Source organism: Epinephelus fuscoguttatus, linkage group LG2 (genome assembly GCF_011397635.1).
Source record: "Epinephelus fuscoguttatus linkage group LG2, E.fuscoguttatus.final_Chr_v1".
Classification (NCBI taxonomy): Eukaryota; Metazoa; Chordata; class Actinopteri; order Perciformes; family Serranidae; genus Epinephelus; species Epinephelus fuscoguttatus.
The window spans coordinates 13,165,164-13,184,702 of NC_064753.1; the positions used below are offsets into that span (position 1 = coordinate 13,165,164).

Genomic DNA, 19,539 nt, shown 5'->3' on the forward strand with positions numbered 1-19,539 from the left:
GGAACTAGACGGCACTCGGCTTGCGGTGCTAAAAACACCCCGAAAAATTCCATTTGAAAAACTCATCAGTAAAATCTCTTTCAAGAAATCATGATCAGTTAGTCAAGATAATCCACAGACCCTGTTGTGAGCAGTTTCACATAGGAACTATTTTCTGTCTACCGAACTACACCCGCCAACTGTATCACTGTGCAGAAGGAAGTGTGCATCTACTCATGGACAAGAGACTCGTGCTTGAGAAAGTAGCAGATATAAGCATCAATGGCATCCTTCTCAGCTGAGCTGTAATCTGAGCTAGCTCAGTGGTGCTACATGAGCCAACAGTAGATTCACAATTCCTTCTGTGTGATGATATGGTTGGTGGGTGTACAGTAGTTCGGAAGAAAGAAAATAGTTCCTACATGAAACTGCTCACAACAAGATCTGTGGATTATCATTAGTAACCAGGTCATGATTTTTGGAAAGAGACATTGCTTTTTGAGTTTTAGAAATGTATATTTTGTCTCTTTGAGCACCACAAGCTGAGTGCAATCTAGTTCCATTATACTTAAGAGAAGGGAGGCATCTCTACGGCTGATATCTCCGACACTCGGAAACTCACACCAAAACAATCTAGACTAATAAACAGCTCTACAGGTATGAGGAAAAATATTTTTGATTTTAGGGTGACCTGTCCCTTTGTTCTGTGTTGAGTTGTAGATGCTGACTATGAACCACAATGTCCCCAGTTTGAATTTGGCTGGTGGCCTTTGTCCTCCTGTCAACTCTCCACTATCGCTATCTAATAAAGTCATAAAACGCCAAAGAAATATTTTCAAAAATGCACTATGTGCTGGACAGAATACATTTTTTATCAGCAGTAAAGAGGGATCTTGGTGTCTGGGGAGTCTGAAAATCTCTTGCAACAAGGAACAAACTTTGTCCCTGTCACACAGCAGACAGAGGCTCAGTGTGGCCTTCTCTATACCTGGCATTAATGTAATTTCCATCCATACTGAGTGTGGCTAGGTTCAGTTCACAGGTAGGAAACACCACCTGTATACATACTGAAATCTGATTTCAATATGTCCACAGGAGAAGACCTCCTTCAGATAGCTTTGAACCAAACAGTAAATAACCCAGCAGGTTTGTACTCCATCCATCCTGACAGTCCAGTTTTTGCAAGTATCTATTTGCATCATTGTATTTGAGCCCCCACCATCTTGTGTTTGTTTTGTGTTTGCTTCCTGGTGAGTCAGCACACAAAGGTTTATTTCTGTCTATATGGAGACTTCAGTCAGTTAATCATTGTTGTCATTGCAATGAAAAGCAAGTCTGGCCACTTCTGGAGGATACTTTCTATTATCAGACCTCTGCGTGATTGCAATTTATGCATTTTTTACAACATCCAGTCTGGTCAGAGTGCCGATGTAAACAGTATTGTGTCATGGGCAACAAACGTCTTATTTTTTAGCATGCTTTGATCAGAAATTTGATTTAAATCCACATTTAAACAACTTTACTTGAGTTAAGTTTTTGTATGGTATTGTTTTGGTATCGGTGCCACAATTCAGGTATTTTATCGGCACTATCTTTCAGAAGTTTCACGATACACTGCCCTACCTTTGGAAACAGGTCTTTCAAACCACCATCCTGTTTACCTGCTGCATATTTTCCTATGAGAGATTCATAAGCAACAGAAACTTTATTTCATAACAAACTTCTAGCGAGCAAAGTTGACAATTTTTTGAAGAACGATGTGGTAGCACCACAGGCACGGTAACAATTAACAGCAAAGTCTGCCCGATGAGTCCTGAGAGGAAAGAGACACCACCCCGGGGGCACAAAATGTGCATGAGCTGCAAAGATGGATGCTGTTTTGGAACAGTGAGTGCGGCTGCTGTTTGGCGTGCTGAGAGGATTCCAGTCTTAACAAAAACTGAGTCAAGGCCTTATTGTGAATATCAGCAGGGAATTAAGCAGTCGCCCTCCCAGGCATACAAAACCCATCCCACATCATGAACTAGTACCTGTTAGACTTCCTCTAATGCTTCCATTCTATAGTAAATACAGTGTAATTACAAGGCTGACACTGTGCAAATCCTCCATCATCATTAAATTAGGGGGTTTGTGAAGATGAGAAATTGGCTGGGTTCAGCTTGGAGCCAGCAGAATCCTCATGGTAATTTACAGTACTCTCAATGGGAGGCCAACTCCTCTTTCATTTGTCTCTTGTACTGGAGCTAAATACTTATTTCTGACTGGGACGGCCTCACCACTGCGCCTAAAGTTTGCTGAAAGAGACACATAGAGAGTAGACTAATACGCTTTTGTTAAATGGAATCACTGTGTAGTGCTCTCCTGATAGCCTTGTGAATAAAAATGTATTTGCGTATGGATGTTTGGCAATCTAAGAACTCAACTGCAGCCCTGTCTGCTGCTGCTTACTGATGCTTGTAGTCAGTAAAATGTGTTAATATTTCATTCTGGGATGAAGTTCTTGCTTTCATATTTCTAAGATTGTCATTATAGACTTACCCAGTGATTAAAAACTTGACTCTGACAACATAATGGCTCTGATATTTAAGACATTCAGGGGTATATGGGGTTCTTTAAAAGACAGCAGCACTTACTATAACTTCTTAAATTCAACATTTCAAAACTAAAACCTTAACCTGTTCATTTAAATCACTGTATTGTGAAAACCCCATAATCTTAATTGTGGAGACCTAATTTAGGAAACCTACACCTTGAACCAACCTTAAAAACGGACTTGTTAATTTCAGTCTTGGAAAGTAGACATCATTGAGATTTTTTTCCCCAATGTTGCCAAATTACACAAACATGTGCATATTAGACTGGCTCTAAAGAGCAGAGTCAAAATGTGGCAAATGAAGGTTAATGATCTGAGTGTTCAATGGTTCAAATCCAAGGACTTACTGAACACTCTTCCCTCTACAACTGGCCAACATCCTAATAAGCAAGGCACGGAAAGCCAACAATCTCCACTGGGGCGTCTCTGTAGCAGCCACCAGTAGATCACTAAAGATGTAATGGACTGTTCCCAGTTTGGAACTGAATGTTAATGTGAAGCTCAAGCAAACTTCCTTTAAGATATAAAAGTTAAAAATTAGCAAAGCATTTCTGGTGATACTGTAAATCAGGCACACCCTTGAGACATTTCAGGAAGGAGTATGAACAGGTGTATTTCCTCCTTTCACACTGTCACGTCCTCTACAGAATATCATATGAGGATGGTGAATACTTGGCCTACATACGAAGGCTGAGACTCACATTCACAGGCCAGTCCCACAGTGGAAAGCATCCACATGGAGAAACGGACAGAGGCAGATGACTAGGCTGCCCACTAGACTACAGAGTCGCAGAGACTGAGTCAACACTGACTGTAAGAATCTCTGCAATGTTTGAGGAGCCAAAACCAGTGACTACAAGGGTCATACCACTACAGTATGCTGGAGAGGTGATAATATGTGTGGCCATTCATTGTAATCCATACTCTCAGACAGAAAATAAAGAAACATTTCTATGAAGTAGGAGGTAATAAAACAGGTTTTACATGCTCTAATCCTTCCAGCTGCTCCTTCCTGCTAGTGGGGTTCATTATTATTAGTAGTGTGCTTGTTAAGACAGTGTAAAGCATACAAACATTTGTCAGATTAGAATCAATTAAAGAAGCCAAAATGATATAACATCAGAACATCGTAACATTTCTAACTGTCTTTAAGGAAACCAGCTTCTCAAGTCTTAACTGGCTACTACACATCTTCACTGGAGCAGTTTCCTGCACTGAGTGGAATATGGCCCAAATAATCCTGGAAGTGAAGATGCACTCCATGTTGCGACTTCTGAGCAAACCTATGGGTGTGTTACAACATGGGAAACCAGAGGGCGGCCATGTTTATGCGCCTGGCTCTTTGAACGTGTTTGAGTGGGTGAGGTCAAGTGAGTGTAAATGAATTAGTAGGCTACTGTTTTTCTTTACATGTGTGCAGTTCCTCCCACTATCATGAAATATAAAGCTTGTGCAACTGAACTTCCTTGATGAGGAAAGAATAGCTCCATAGAGATTTGAAGTGTGTCTGCGCAGCCAGACGCTGACTTTATAATGATCTTATTGTGCTTAATGAAAGGCTTATATAAGCTATTGGTAATTACTCCAATATGGACGGTTAAATAGGGTGAAGTCAGGTAAAATGGGAGAAAATTAGGTTTTACATCTTGGACTCTTAAAGCAGCCAGCCACCAAACATATTATTGCATTGCAACTAAATGTGCTTTACATGAAACAATGACTTTTATTGGTCTGAATTAACTAGGATGCACAGAGCAAAGATTTTAAAAAATATCTGGATCCAGAACATGCCAGGTGAGCCATGCTGCATGTGGATTTTCTCTTTCTAATAACAAGAGAACTGCAGCTAAAACAATAAGGGTATAACCCCAAAAATGGTTTTAAGATGTTGCATTTTATCAACTGTTTGACTTACAATCAGAATCTTTTCACAACAAACTTTACTTTTTATAGGAAAGGGTAAAATGGGACAAAAAGCTAAATTAAAATGGGGCATTTGAGTGATGTAAAACCAACATGTTTTTAGGCTGCCTGGTCCAATAACATTATGACTAATGTTATTGTGTATTGTTTTTGTCACTTAAAAAAATAAAGAAAAAAATCAAAGATGATGCAGTGAGTCCACGTCAGCCACACCACCTTATTATAAGCAATTATTGTTACACACATGCAAGCACACATATGCATGTCCATGTCCATTGTAGACAATATGGCACCAACAAAACAGACAGCAAAAAAACAAAACATGGAACACATGGCAGAAAACTTGGATGATCTTTTTGATGAATAGTGAGGTGACATTCATGATTTAATAAATGAATGAGGGTTAAATGGTTAAATGGATTTAACCATTAATAGAACAAGAAAACATGACTGTCCCATTTTACCTGAACATGTCATCAGAGTGAGGTAGGAGTTATTGATGTGTTTGACCAGCCAAGGTTTCTTAAGTATTTTACTTAGCAAAATATTTTCCTTATATAAATATACCAGAAATATGTAACAAGTTGTAAAAGTGACACTTGAGGTATGCTTCAGAATTTTTTTTTTTTTTTTTTTCATATAATCTACCAAAAAGTGTCCCAAATCACCTGACTTTACCATATATCTGCATTTATGTCATATTCTTAGTCATGTAAGAGATTTTATTTTATATCATACCTGGAGCCTACTGATTAATTATGCGAAGCATTTACTGAGTCTAATATCTCCCAGACTGATTTCTGAAATACAGCATGACATAGCTATTAAAATAATTTCCCAGTTTGACGTTATCACCATACAGAGTGACTCAACATCACGTGTGATTTCTCCTAACATGTACAATGGGCTAGTAGCATATCAATAGTAGGGTTCTCCGCTCATAGTGTCAATTACTTCCCCTAGTATAGTTTTATGTATCTCATATTGAATTTATTCATGCTTAGTGCGTTTATCTGAAAGAATAATAGGCCACTCCTTAACGGCATTAACAAGTTTAGTGCTAACGAGGTGGTGTCGGGTCATGTTAGCACACTTTTAACTCATGTAGTATGAATATTACGTGTTTTACAGCTTTGGTATGGCGGGCTATCATTTTACATTTGTGTGGGACAACTGGGTTCGTCCTCGCTGTCGCTGAGTTCACAGAAACGTGAGAAGTTCCCACATCGGCCCTCCAGGCTCTGTATGAGGATGTCATGGCTACCAAGCAACAAGTTAATAACCGAGGGAGCAGCACCCATTAAATAACTCCTCTCTGTGTAAAACACACCGCTGAGAGGTAACAGTAACAAAGTAACGCCGGGGCTGTGTTCATATCAGTGTACAGTTAACGACGGGCTCCATTATAAATGACTCCTCTTACCTCAAGCAGATGAAGCTCAGTGTGAAGAAGCAGCAGCAGTTTGTGGACGCATAATATTCCTGCTGATGGATGGAGCCGCAGTGTTTTGAAGCTGGGCCCAAATGTCCTTTATAAAAAGTTTGTTCTGGAAAGTGAGATGGATGAGCGGCGGTGTGTGTCTCACACCAAAGTCTGCCCGGTCACGAACAGGACGGTACAGTCCACTTTCTTACAGTTGTTAGTGTTTCCCAGGACAACTCAGTGGGAGGAGTCTGCACGAGGGCTAGGCTATTATAAGCAGTATTTGTACTGGGTTTCTCTCAGGAGTCGAGTTCAGACTACAGGAAGTTAATTTTAAGTCACGAGGTAAGCCAGACTAACCTAAGTGATATAAAAAGTATGTGTAGACAACTTGAGCTGGGGTTTTATTATTGGGACTGTTCCCGTTCAAGTCTCGTGGTCGCTCTTCCGTGGCAGGATGAAGCTAGAAAAGTTTTATAGTCATCCTGTGTGTGTGTTTTTCACAATAAAAGCAGGAACTTCAGTAAAGTTTGACTCGCCCCATGAAGATGACTGACACTTCGCAATGGGTTAGAGATATGTTTTCAAACTTTCTTTGTTCTGGACTTTGACTTATTCTTGATTCCGTTGTACTGTGTGTTGATTCTGTAACATAGGGATCTAGGGATCAGGGGCGTAGCACTATATTCTGGGGCCTATGCATAAGCAGTCTCTGTTGGCCCCCCACCCTTCCTCTCTTGATCCATGCCCCTCTTATGCGCTTTTTAATTTTTTTATTTTTTTATTTTTTTTTTTTTTTACAAAGTCAATTTACTTTCTTTTTTACTTTATTTCTCCTCTTTTTTGGAACCCAGATTTCCCTTTTTGGGGGAAAGACATCACCATCTACGCTGGTGCTCCCATAGCATAAGCAGTCACTCACCATTCAGAGCCTTTAATGGGAAAGGGGGGCCTCACAGAGCTTCCACTATTTTTCTATAAAATGTTCAGTCTTTAAACCGATTTATTCATCCAATTTTAATTTAGTTAAGGCACTTACTACTCAGATATAAAAAAAATTAATAATAAAAATAGTAAAATAAAAAACAAGGCCAAACTTTTTTCATGGGAGCCCCTGAGTAATCAATCCCACTTTCTCTCCACTACAACGCCCTTGCTAGGGATGCTAATGATTAATTGACAATCGAAAAAAGCATTTGATTGATTTGATGTGACACTTAATCGATCAAATAAAGATCTGATTCAGAAATTTTTAAAAAATGTGTAGTCTCCTTTTACGCTCTAACTATCAGCAGGGGCGGACTGGCCCTCTGGAGGTTCTGGAGAATCACAGAATGGCCGGTACTCCAGGACAGCCGGCAGCCGCCACGCAGTCATCGCCGTTTTTTTTTTCTTTTTCCTTTTTCTCCCTGATAATCTAGTGTTCCACGTCCAGTCTGCCAGGTGGCAGCCTTTAAATTGGATGCCAGCCAGCCAATAGTATCTATGGCCGCCAATCAAATTGAAGAAGAAGGAAGCGCATACGTCTCGCAAATCGAGCGGCCGTGTGCAGCAGGAGTAGATGGGAGAGACATTACAGCCTCTTTACATTGTGATTAATCATAACTCATACCATGTCTTGTTGTGTGTTTCAGGCAGTCACCTGCATTGTATTGTTCAGCAGAGAGACATCTGGAGTGTGTCGTTTATTTCTCAGTGAGTATTCTACACTATGCTCTTAACACGGCATCTAGCCAACATCGATGCTATTGCTATAATTTGAAAGGTATAGTATTATGTGTTAAGATTTAAGTGTTTTGACACCCATGTATGGGGCTTATGAGTTTCCGCGTACCGGTTGTTGTGGGCTGGGCCGAGTCAAAGTCCAGGGCTGTTTTTTAGTCCCAGTCCGCCCTGGCTATCAGTAGAAGGATGTATTTCGAAACCCTGACCAGCATTGGCAAACAGAAGGCGCAATATAACTACTTTAGGAAAAGCCAGCCATCTTGAGGTCTAGAAGAAACAGTGACACTGGGAAATGAAACAGGCAAAGCAAAGCGCTATTCAGTTATATTAAATGTGTTTCATATGTCCAGGGTTCTAGATCTCTATATGTTCTATGGGCTCTGCAATTGTGTCAGAAAATATGCAATATTTTGTCTGCTGTGATTGAGGAAAAAATACATTTGGTATTGTCTTGTATAAGCAAAGTTCTTCTGTACTATGGTTAACAATGATCAATTAAGGATAGTGCTTACAAATGACAACCCTATCAGCTACACCTACAGCTGTGTAAATTAGGCCACAAAAATGGTTTCAGATCAACACAAGAAACACACTTGGTTGCTCTGGGCAACTTCAATGTCGTTTTGGGCCATAGATTATTTGTTTTGTGAGTTTGTTGGTGTTTGTGTGTGTGTGTGTGTGTGTGTGTGTGTGTGTGTGCAAGACTCCATATCACACAGGCGGGCCTAGAGTAGCCTCACCCCCCCACTAGCTCAGTAACTGTGGTCATTAAAACTTTGCTTTTATTTTGAAGGCAAGCCTTAAAGCTGCAAATGATGTAGCTACCAACTACCATGGCCTCAATTGACATAGATCTTACCATGTTTCCAGTCATAAATAAATGAATAAGGAAGACAGAAGTATGAAGACGTTGTTATTGCACAATACATTCACTGTTAGTTGTAGTGTTATCAAAGTATAATCACCCTGCTGTGCTGTTCAGACCCGCTCTGGCATCACTTTGATGGAGCCAGTTTCCAACATCTCTGTACTTTCTCCACCACTGGAGCTGTCATCTACTTTTCTGAAAGAGCGACCATACATCTTATCATTTAGAGGCTATAGTGATACTATGTAAGGATCAAAACGCATTAACTTGTAAGGTCACCAAGTCCAGTACAGATACTGTGTCTGAATATCATGTGAAATGCCATGGTGACTGCACGCCACACAGTACGATAAGGTCACTGATCCCAGCAGACACATTATCCTGCATGAATCTTTCTTTCTTTCTTTCTTTCTTTCTTTCACAGGTGAGTAATGTATCAAGCAGTGGTCCAAGTGGTCACACTAACCAACCAGTGTGAATCACAGATATTTGGACCCCAAAGCGGTGCAAACATTAGGTGTCAGTAACACTCTATACGGAGGTTTCACTGCTGTCTCATTGTGACTGCATGAGGTATATCACCTTTAAGGCACAGGGGGACAAAAACTCTTGTGGTTTGAACTGCCCTCTGCTGGTTCAGAAGGCCTTCTGCAATGATCTGTGAAAGCAGGGGCACATCCGGGGATGTGGTGTCAAGTGAAGGCTCCCAAACTCTCCAGAGGCATTTGCAGGATAGGTTTTAATTGACGGTGCGAGCCATTGGGCAAATAGTTTTGTTAAATGGTACTGAATTGAAGAGTAATGGAAAAATTAAAATGCTTTTGCTCTGAAATGCTCTCTTGGATGTTTGCCTTGTGAGAAGGTTAAAGTTTGCACTCTTTTTTATTTATTATACAGACCCATAGACCAATAGAAAAGTAGTCTCAAGCAGAAAGCAACAAAACAAGTCATGAAGTATGTGCACTTGAGTAAAATGGCTTCCTTATATTCAAAAATAATTCCTCACCTCTGATGAGCCCTCAACTGCCTCTGTTATTCAGCAACCCATTAGTTTTAAGTGTGTTTGGCTCAACATGTGTCAACCCTCCACAGGAAGAAACTGTACAAAATTAGACCTTGTGTGTTTGTTATACACACAGCTATTAATAAAGGATGTTGTGTTCAGAATAACCTCACTTTTCATCAGGTTCCTGTGCATAATTGCATGTATGAGTGCAACGATGGCAGCGCTGAAAAGGAGCATTCATTCCTTAGCTGTAGTTGACCAAATAAAGGTATGTTATTTATACTTAACTTCAGAAATCAACAGACTTCATTAAAGCTTTTAAAACCCATAATAAATCCCATATTGAAAACGGGTAAGACGAAGATGTGTTTAAAATCCTTCCTTTACAGAGCTCAGACTCATCTGACTGGCATCTTTTGAGTGACATAAATCGAACAGAGATTTTATTATGTGGCTTTGAAAAAAAAAAGCAGCTTTCAGCTGAGCCTTGCGAGCATGTGAGCCCACACTTACAGATGAAATCATTGCTAATAATGTCAGAATGGCCCGAGGACAAGGAAAAGAGGAAGTTTTTTTCATGAAACAGAGGGAGTCTTGACAACTGCACATCCTTAAAGATTTCAAGAAGTGTATTCTGATCATTTTATGAGCCAACTAGGAGTCCACACTGATGGCTGTGAAAGCAGACTTACCTATTAAGAGTCAGACAGATTTCTGAGACTTCGTTCCCAACTCAGACTGTAGGTTTGAGTCTGTCTCTCACTCTCAGCGTTGCTTATCTGCTGTTACGGGTCATAACTGTGACAAAAGCATTACTGATGAATCACACCATCGTCTGCTGGCTTTTCCAAATAAGTGCCTGTTGCCAGAAAGAGAAAAACACAATAAATCCTCAGCTGCAGCAGGCAGTACATAGAGACTTAGATTAAGCCTGATAGATAGAGAAGTAAAAATAAATATTAGAAATTTTTTAAACTAAAACGAAATTACTGCACATTTTTAGGAACAGTGGTTATTACTTTTTCATTTCTGTGCCAACACGAAAATGAAAGTGCTGTTGACTTCGAAAGAATAAGAGCAGTTATTAGAACCAAGAAATTGTACAGATGCTAAACCTTATTTTATCTTTTGTTTTTTCAAACTGACATCATGAATGACTTGAACTTGCGCTCACATACTGCGGCAGCTAAAGCTACATAACTGTGCAGCCAACTATGTAATGCTGTCTAAACCTCAACTTTCTGCACTTTCTGTATCTGACACCTCATCAAACACACGCACACAGTGTTAGAAACACAACAGGTATACAGTTTCCATCACTGTACGTGAAATTGAACCACAGAAAGGTTGTTTTGCAGGCCCAGCAGGCAGCCGGGCCTTCCTCCCATTGCAAGCATCTGTGCTCGGAGCTTTGTGTCTATCCTCCACCTGTAACCAGCCAAGGGTTAGATAAATGGCAGGTGGTATTGAAAAGAGTCCCCATTCACCGCCATGCTGAGCTGCACTTAGACACATTATTGCAGTCTGGAGGAGGAGTAGAGGGACGTGGGGGGAATGTTGAAGCAGGGCGGTCTGCAGACTGCCAGAACACAAGCGAGACAGGGAAACAAGAACGACACAAAGAAGTACATAGCTGCCTTTGTGTGGCAGTAAAAGGAGATTTTGTAAGTTGGAGGACTTGGATGGAAGAGGATGGAAGAGATAGCGCAGAAAACCCCCCCAGCCAGAGTAAACACTTGGATAGAGAGACAAAAACACACTAGTTGCAAGAGAAGGGAGGAGGGAGACAGAGAGAAGGAGCGAGAGGCATATCATTTGGCTGAAGTGCCTTCAGAGTGCTGCACACACTGTCTCGCAATTCAGTGGAAAGCTTCTTACACTCGGCAGCACTGTCCACATTTCCTCTCGCTCAGTCTGGGCCTTGAGGATTTTGTTGGTTTTCTTCAGCCGCACTGGGAAAGTTTTGCAGCCCAAAATGCCAACACATGGGAAATGCTTGAAAGTTTGAACTTCAATACTCAAACTATCAAACACTTGTCAATAGACTGCCAGTTAAGCTGCTAAGCTGCCCATGTACAACATACTGGCCAGTCTGCAGTGATGTTTGGATTTCACACTCAAGCTTTGAATGTCAGTTCAGATGATTTCAAACCAATGTCAATATCAAACACCTGAATTAAAGCTGGCAAAATAATTTTACGTCAAGGTCCATTTAGTAGCTGCTCTGGGGCTTTCAGTCATACCACATGACCTTTACCAGCGGATGAGGTTTACTCAGGTATCATGACATTTCCATTATCTCTGAGCACATGGCTTTTCACCCATGTTGGCTTTAAAGTTGAGATTCAGTGTTTGATTTTGACCATGGCTGACAAAACACTCCCATGGCTTTTGATCATATCACATGATCTTCTTCTTGTTTTGTCAACTGTTGTTTCCAAGGTCAAAATGAGCTTAGTTAATATATTCCTGTGAAATAAATAAATAAATATTTTTTTCCCCCACAATTATTAGCATTACTTTATGAATTGCCCTTGCCTGTTTTTAATATGCTCTTATGCATATTTCTTTTTTTAAATTTTTGTGACCTTGTCATGGTGTGCTACTTGGCCAGCTGTTCCTCGCAAAAGAGATTTTAATCTCAAGGGACTTCCTGTGAGAATAAAGGTTAAATGAAAAACAAATTTTAAATAATCTTGAACTTGAGCATTTGCACAATTGGGAAGCCAAACAGAAAACATACATTGCGTTTATTGTCCATTTAGACAACACAAAATTACATCCAAAAGTACATTATGTTATTTTGTGGCAAATGTTATTTAACAGTTACCTGTTTACACAGCCAGCAGACAATAAGCAACATCAGTATTCATTTTGGAGTCATGTTTTTGGCCACCTGGCAAACGTCACTCTCACTCTTCTCACTGTGTTTAACAGTTAGTCTCAAACTTTGCCAGTCTGCCATTTAATTTTAGTGTTGAAATCAGCTGCCTGCTGTGGCTTGAAACAAAACTGATGAGAGTGCAGACACTGAACCAAAACTGTAAAGTTGTGGTGAGTAAACCCAAAACAGTAAGCTAAAAGATGCTAAAATGCCCTGTTGAGCTGAAGGAAACTGCAAAGTTGGTTGATAATTGCCTGTGGGTTCATCACCATGAGTGATCCCTCTCATATTAAAGAGTCATTTGATCCATTGTTTATGCAAAGCAATTATTAATGCAGCTTTAAGTTAATGGAAACCATCTATTTGAGAACTGTATCAAGGCTGAAGAAAAAAAAATCTCTCTGCGAGTATCTGATTTGTATACTGTATAAAAAGATCACAACACAATATCTTGACTGTTTTTTCTTTAAAGTTTCTCGTCATTGTTATTTTGGCAAAGTTGACACACGTTCAGAATAAAAACTTCTGACAGCATAAAGACCAAAAAGATCTCTGAAAGCTTCCCCTAGGTTGAAGCTGTCTGTTTTCTTGGCAACACAGTTCACTCAACTGCCACCCACCATTTGTTTTAGCGGGGCTTTTTACATGCTAACCCTACAGGTAAAACAATCCTCGGGGGATTTCACACAGAGTCTCTGTAACTGTCAGCTTTAAATTGACTCTGGATGTGTGATTTTCTAGCACATCCTCGTTTTTTTTTCCATCTCAGCTTGTAAGAATGTCTCAGAGCATCAAAACGTACCTCAGAATTATCTCAATACTGTGTGGTGTAATTGCACAGATAACAGTACACCAGTCATGCTGCTGTCATTCAGCCAGTAACATCCAACACTGCCATGCCAGACCCAATGTGTGTGTTCCTGTTAACAGATAAATCTGCCGATATTCTGTGTTGTTGTTGGGTTTTCTTAATTGTTAACAAATCCTGTGAAAACACCAAAACCAACTATGAATTTTCACCCACTAACAGGTACTGCCTGTGTATCCAAAGCCCGATATTGCTTACTCTTCTCTGCTGTGCCTCCATTGTTGTTCAGCTATTAAGTACACAGAAATGAGTCATGTTGGGGCAGTGGGTGAAATCGTCCTTGATTACAATAAATATGAATACTTTATTTCGAGGCAATCCCACAAACTGCTTGTGCCAGAAATACCCATGAGAGCACTAAATGTATAAATACACAATTTACTCCAAAACTTAAACAACGCGTTTATATATAACATCTTCTGTACAACCAGACCATCAGCACTGCTTCCCCTCAAGGCTGCATCCCTTCCCCTCTGCGTTTCTCCCTGTACACCAACAGCTGCACCTTCAGGCACCAGTCTGTCAAGCTCCTGACACAGTGGAGATGATCGTGGATTTCTGGAAGAACACAGCCCCACCCGCCCCCATCACCCTGTATGACTTCCCAGTCAACACCGTGAAATCTTTCCACTCCCTGGGCTCCTTCATCAGTCAGGGTCTCAAGTGGGAGCTGAACATCAGCTCCCTCATCAAAAAGGCACAGTGGAGGATGTACTTCAACCTGCCAAAGACATTGATGCGGCACTGCCATCATTGAGTCCATTCTCACCCCCTCAGTCACCACCTGGTACGTCGCTGCCACTGCCAAAGACAAGGGCAGACTGCAGTGCACCATTCGTTCTGCTCAGAAGGTGATTGGCAATCTGTCGTTCCTCCAGGACCTGTGTGCCTCCAGGACCCTCAGGCGGACAGGAAAAATCATGGCCGACCCCTCCCACACACCTCACGCCACAGTGTCTTATACAACCTCCCCCCATAGACACTGTCTATATTTGTTACATCATTAACACACATCTTTGGACTACGATCTATGCACAATGCACGTATTGGCTGGACTGTGAACTTTTTTACATCCCTACTTAAATTTTTGCACATCCTGCACAGCTCTCGTATTCACACTTTTATGGTAACTACTTTGTCTTGTTTTTATTCATCTGAATACATTTATTGCATATTTAATGTATGCATTAAAAAAAGCAAATTTCTTGTAAGTGAAAACACACTTGGTAATAAATTCTGATTCTGATTTTGAAACCAAAGAGCTTGTGTGCCATAGACAAGGTAGGAAAGTCATAACGTAGCAAAAAAACATTTTTGGGAATGGTCTTTTTATAGGATTTGTTGGCAGTAAGAAAAATATAGACAAATGTTATCCTCTTCAAGAATTTGACAGTTTTTGGATTCTTCATTCACCATGGAGGCTTGACAGAAAAACATAGTTGTCTTCCTGAATTCAGTGTAACAAGGGGTAAGTGATTTACAAAGGGTCATTTGGGGGGTTGACATATACATTTACATTTACATTTAGACTTAACATGCTTATGAACTCTTTTTAAGTGCAGGAAATCATGGTTGTACGTCTATTGTGTTGAGTATTGGAATATCACTGTGATCAAAACATTGTTGGCACTAATGTGTGCATCAAGGTGAGGCATGGTGCAGCTACATTAGCAAGCTATATGCTGACAATATTTACTAAAAACAGACATTTATTATTAAGTTAAGTTAAAACATGAAGTAAAAACATTTCCAGGAAGAGACAGAGGGAAAGCAACACACCTTCCACTGCCACTGGTCACAATTGAGATACAAATGATATGTGATGATGAGATAAATCAATCATGTGTTTGTAATTACATTAAAAGCATTCATGAATCATTTCAGTCCCTGTCCACAAGATGTCAGTGTCTGTGGTGCTGCAGGTCAGTAAGTCCAGATGATCCCATCAGCTGGGATTTACTCTTTGTGGAGTCTAAACACACCACAATACAAATCACTGTCACACAAACAGTGTGTGTGTGTGTGTGTGTGTGTGTGTGTGTGTGTGTGTGTGTGTGTGTGTGTGTGTGTGTGTTCCACCAATCATACTGAATGGTGAAAACCCATTTTCAGACCTAACAATGGAGGGCTCAAATGATTTTCAATATAGTAAAACTATGATTGAATTGTGTTTGCACAGTTGTCTGCTTGCCTCACACTGCCTGTGTTTACGTCAGAGTTTACCAACCTTTGTCTAAGTCCACATGTAAGAAAACATGTTGTGTATGTGTCCACACATGCATTCCTGGGTGCTCGCCAGAGACCAGGTTAAGTGACTTAAGCCGCGCAGACATGTCCAACCAAATGAGAGGGATTTTGGGAGGTTGGACCCACGCCGCCTCCCACCCACCTCTACGTCCAACCTCCATTCACTGAAGCCCAGCAGATTAACTCCCTCAGATCTCTCATCTTTAATTAGGAGCAAACAGAAGGAGTGAAGGCGCTGCTTCTCCAGAGAGAAAATAGTTTGGAAATAAACAGAGCAGACCTGATTTATTGTTGCTGACACATGATCTCAAATTTCATCTCTCTGAATAGTTCTATATAAATACATTAGTGCTATTTCAAATATTGTATAAACTCATACAGTTTAAGCAGTGTGGGAAAGGAGAGGATGCAGTCATAAAGTTAATCACTTACGCATTTGGATTATGTTTCACATTATCAATCGTGTCAGAGACAGCAACATTTTCACATAGGGTTTTTAACTCCTCACCCCATGCGCATTGTACAGATAGATAAAATGAGCCACAACAAAGCCTCCAGGATGGTTCCAGGACTTGACCTGGCTCTGAGAGCCAACATAATGCTCTACAACTATTTTAAAAAGCAACATCCACCCTAAAAAATATGACACTGACTCAATTAAGGCCCAGTCAGCAGAGAAAAAGTAGCACAAAACTATGTGGCAGTAATTGTACCAGCAGGGTTTTGTTTTCTGTGTCTCTCCTCTGCCTTGTTATCTTAAAGTTATTTCGTGCCCACATACAGAAGATGAGGTACTTAAAAAAAGAAAAGAGAACTGAAACATGAGTAGGTGACACCAGAACCCTGAGGGGCTTATAAACAATATTTCAGGAACATCTGACAGAAAGCAAACAACAATAACATTTATCAAGTGTTCATGTTTGACAAGAAAAGAAGAGAAAGTAAATAATACCCCGAGTCAATACAACTATATTTTAAATTGTGTGCATTTCACTGACTGCTTTTAATGTCTGCTCCTCAACAAGCAGCTAATTGCAAGGATGTCAGCAGTGAGGAAACAAACATTTATATGACCCTCACATCTCCATCTTTCAAGTTAGACCAGTAAGAAAAGGAATGCATGGAGTAGGTTTTATCGCTTTTTCCCAGAATCCTCCCCCAGGAAGCTATTAATTTCCTGGATATTTGCATGAGACGCCTCTGCGACCCAGCTTGCTCGCCATTACAGGGATTGTGTAGGCCAGGCCCCTCCTCCTGAGGCAGGCCTAGCAGCCACCATCAACCGTAATCCCAATGTGTTCACCAGAGGACGAAGCTCTGCAGATGAAGGGCAGAGACGTCAGCGTACGTTAGCAGCCAAACGCTAACTTCCCCTCTCGGGATACCTTACATCTACATGATCACATCAAGATGTGACTTCACACTTTATCATTAATATTAACAGGATTCAGGAGTTGACTGTCGGGACTAGATACTGGATTATTCAGTTGGAGTGGTCCAAAAATGTCATGATGGTGTTATGATGAATGTAGCGTGTGATTGGTGGATGGTGCCTCTGGATAAATGGGTAAAAGCAGTCAAGGGTGGGGCTTGGAGGAGGGGTTAAATGGAGAATGGTGAAGACAGAGAGTGGGGGCTAAATTTAGCCAATGGCTCTGCTGGGGTGGAGCTAATCCTCTTTGCACTCGAATTATCTGGCCTTCGGATTAGAGAGCTTTGCCTCTATGCAAGACATCTACTCTCTATAATGATGTCCCATAGCAGGCCGTACCATGTTCCCTGGTGGGGGTGGATGGGTTGCCAGACTGAATGAAGAACTTGTTAAATCATTCACTGTTTGCTGGTGTGAGCACCATTTCATAGTGTTTTCCATATAGTGACAATTATGTGATATAATGTAATGTAGTGAGCAAGCAATCGCAACAGATTGTACACAGTTAGCATGCAATATTGTTTCTGGACAACTTAGACACTGTAGAATCTCCTACACAGAATACATTGTATTGGAAATTATTGATAGTGAAACTTGAACATGTATCAATAAAGAGTTATGGAATTATAAAGGGAACAGCTGTAAGTAGGACTTAGCTGGATCTAATGATATGTAGCCTACTGCTGCATACTGACTTACATAACAATTAATATTCATGTCTTACTGTCTCACATTCTGGGCAGGTGGATCTGTAGAGTGACTGTTTGCAATCTGGGGGTCAAGACTCAAATCACAAAGGATTTGTATAATACAGGGGGAAAAAACCCTCTTTGATCACAGCTGCAAGACTAATGCAACAAGTGCAAAGGGGTCACATGTAGACATCTCCTAATTTTAAAGGGTCACAAGCCAAAAACGTTGTGAGGCCCTGCTGCAGAGGATGCAAAATGTAAGGAGTTAGAATTGCCACTGCCCATTTCCATGCTACAAATGTGTACATTCGGGTTACTGCATTGTGCAGCAGAATATGACAAAGTCTACCACTTGTGTTAGATTAATTGTGTAAATCTCTTCCTTAAAAATTGACCCTTCACTAAGTACCGCCCCCGGACACAGACTGGCCAATCATAACGCAGCATCGGGCCTGCTCAGACCAGGGTCCGACAACAACACAGCTGGGCTCCATTGACTCTAATGCAGTTGTTGCAGATTTCCTTCATTTTCAGGCTGGTTTTGTGTATTTGGAGCTAAATGTTGTGCCTGAGGACAGGGAATGAGACTCAGTAATCGACTGTCTTTATCCAGAGTTACAGACAGCACTTTTAAGTAAAGTAGAAACAGCAGTTACAGTAAAGTACTAAAGAATAAGCAACAAAATTTACTTAGGTATCAAAAGTATGCATCAGCAGAATGGCCCCTGTCAGCGTTATATAGTGAAACACGTCATATATGGTATAACCTAATGTATTCATATGAGCAGGATATTAACGCTATAGAAAATGTTTTTTTCTAGCAAAAGTGCAAAACAATTTCTTGTACCAGCTTGTCACTGAGGACTTTCAGCTTTTTTTTATGTAATAGAAAACTGAATATCTGCAAGTTTTTGATTGTTCATCAAATATATATAACTATTTCATATAATATAATATATCAAATATCAAATATATAATATCAAACAAGCTATTTGAAGATGGCACGTTGGGCTTAAGGAACTTGTGACAGGCATTCCTCACAATTTTTGACTTTTATTGACAAAAAACGATAATCAACTAATACTCAAAATAATTCAGTAATCTATGGAAATAATAATATATTTACTTACTAAGTAAGTATGTACTTAGTTAAATGTGATGTCCACCACACAGCAGACATTCTCGAGATTTAGTGTCTTGATGCACATTTGGATGCATCAAGCTTTTCACTTTCACATTATGGGAGGACAGTGTAAACACTCCCAGTAAAAACAAACTACATAAAGATGTTTTGGCAGAGTAAGACTGCAGACAGCAAGCATTGAAGGCCTCTTGAGGCATAAGCAATATATCCATATATTAAAAGCTTATGATGTTATATAATATACTATCATTTGGGAAGAGTCCACCAACTGTAACTGCTTTTCTCTCTGTGGCAGTCCTCTTCAATCTGTATATTTTCTGTATGTAAACCACAGGAATGATATGTGGTGCAGGAGAGCTATGATTATCCATCTCCAGCAGTCAGTGCCACTCAGACACATCCATTATCACCTCTGCACTCAACCACGCCCAGCAAAATGAACCGCCAGGCCTTCCTTCCTGCTGCAAGGGAGGAGGAATATTTTAGCCATTTCTGCTGATGTGCTTATCCGGAGTGAGTCAGGATGGATGAGCAGCTGCAGTGATCTGATGGACCTGTTTACACCTGGTGTTAACATGCGTCTTGGCTGATGCAATTACAAGTGAAGCAATTTCAGTCTGTCTGTCATTTCACACCTGGTCTTAGAAAGTGTCTCTGCATGTGTATCTAGTGAACACTTGGGATTGGATCTCACTTCCCCACTCTATATGCAGATAAACACAATATCATTTCCATTTGTGAAGATCGAAAGTTGT

The 19,539-nt window shown here is 40.4% G+C and overlaps 2 protein-coding genes across 4 annotated transcripts in view; one reads left to right on the forward strand and one right to left on the reverse strand.

Moving 5' to 3' along the window:
• The window catches only part of LOC125898749 (A-kinase anchor protein 13-like), a 140,914-nt gene extending 134,793 nt beyond the window's left edge, over nt 1-6,121 (reverse strand). For all 3 annotated transcript variants that reach the window (XM_049592710.1, XM_049592702.1, XM_049592685.1), the window contains exon 1: nt 5,919-6,121. The gene's annotated coding sequence lies outside the window, so the exon portion shown is untranslated. The remainder of the gene's footprint in view (nt 1-5,918) is intronic.
• Nucleotides 6,122-6,126: 5 nt separating this feature from the next.
• The window catches only part of sv2ba (synaptic vesicle glycoprotein 2Ba), a 38,221-nt gene continuing 24,808 nt past the window's right edge, over nt 6,127-19,539 (forward strand). The window contains exons 1-2 of the mRNA XM_049592720.1: nt 6,127-6,263; nt 7,553-7,613. The gene's annotated coding sequence lies outside the window, so the exon portion shown is untranslated. The remainder of the gene's footprint in view (nt 6,264-7,552; nt 7,614-19,539) is intronic.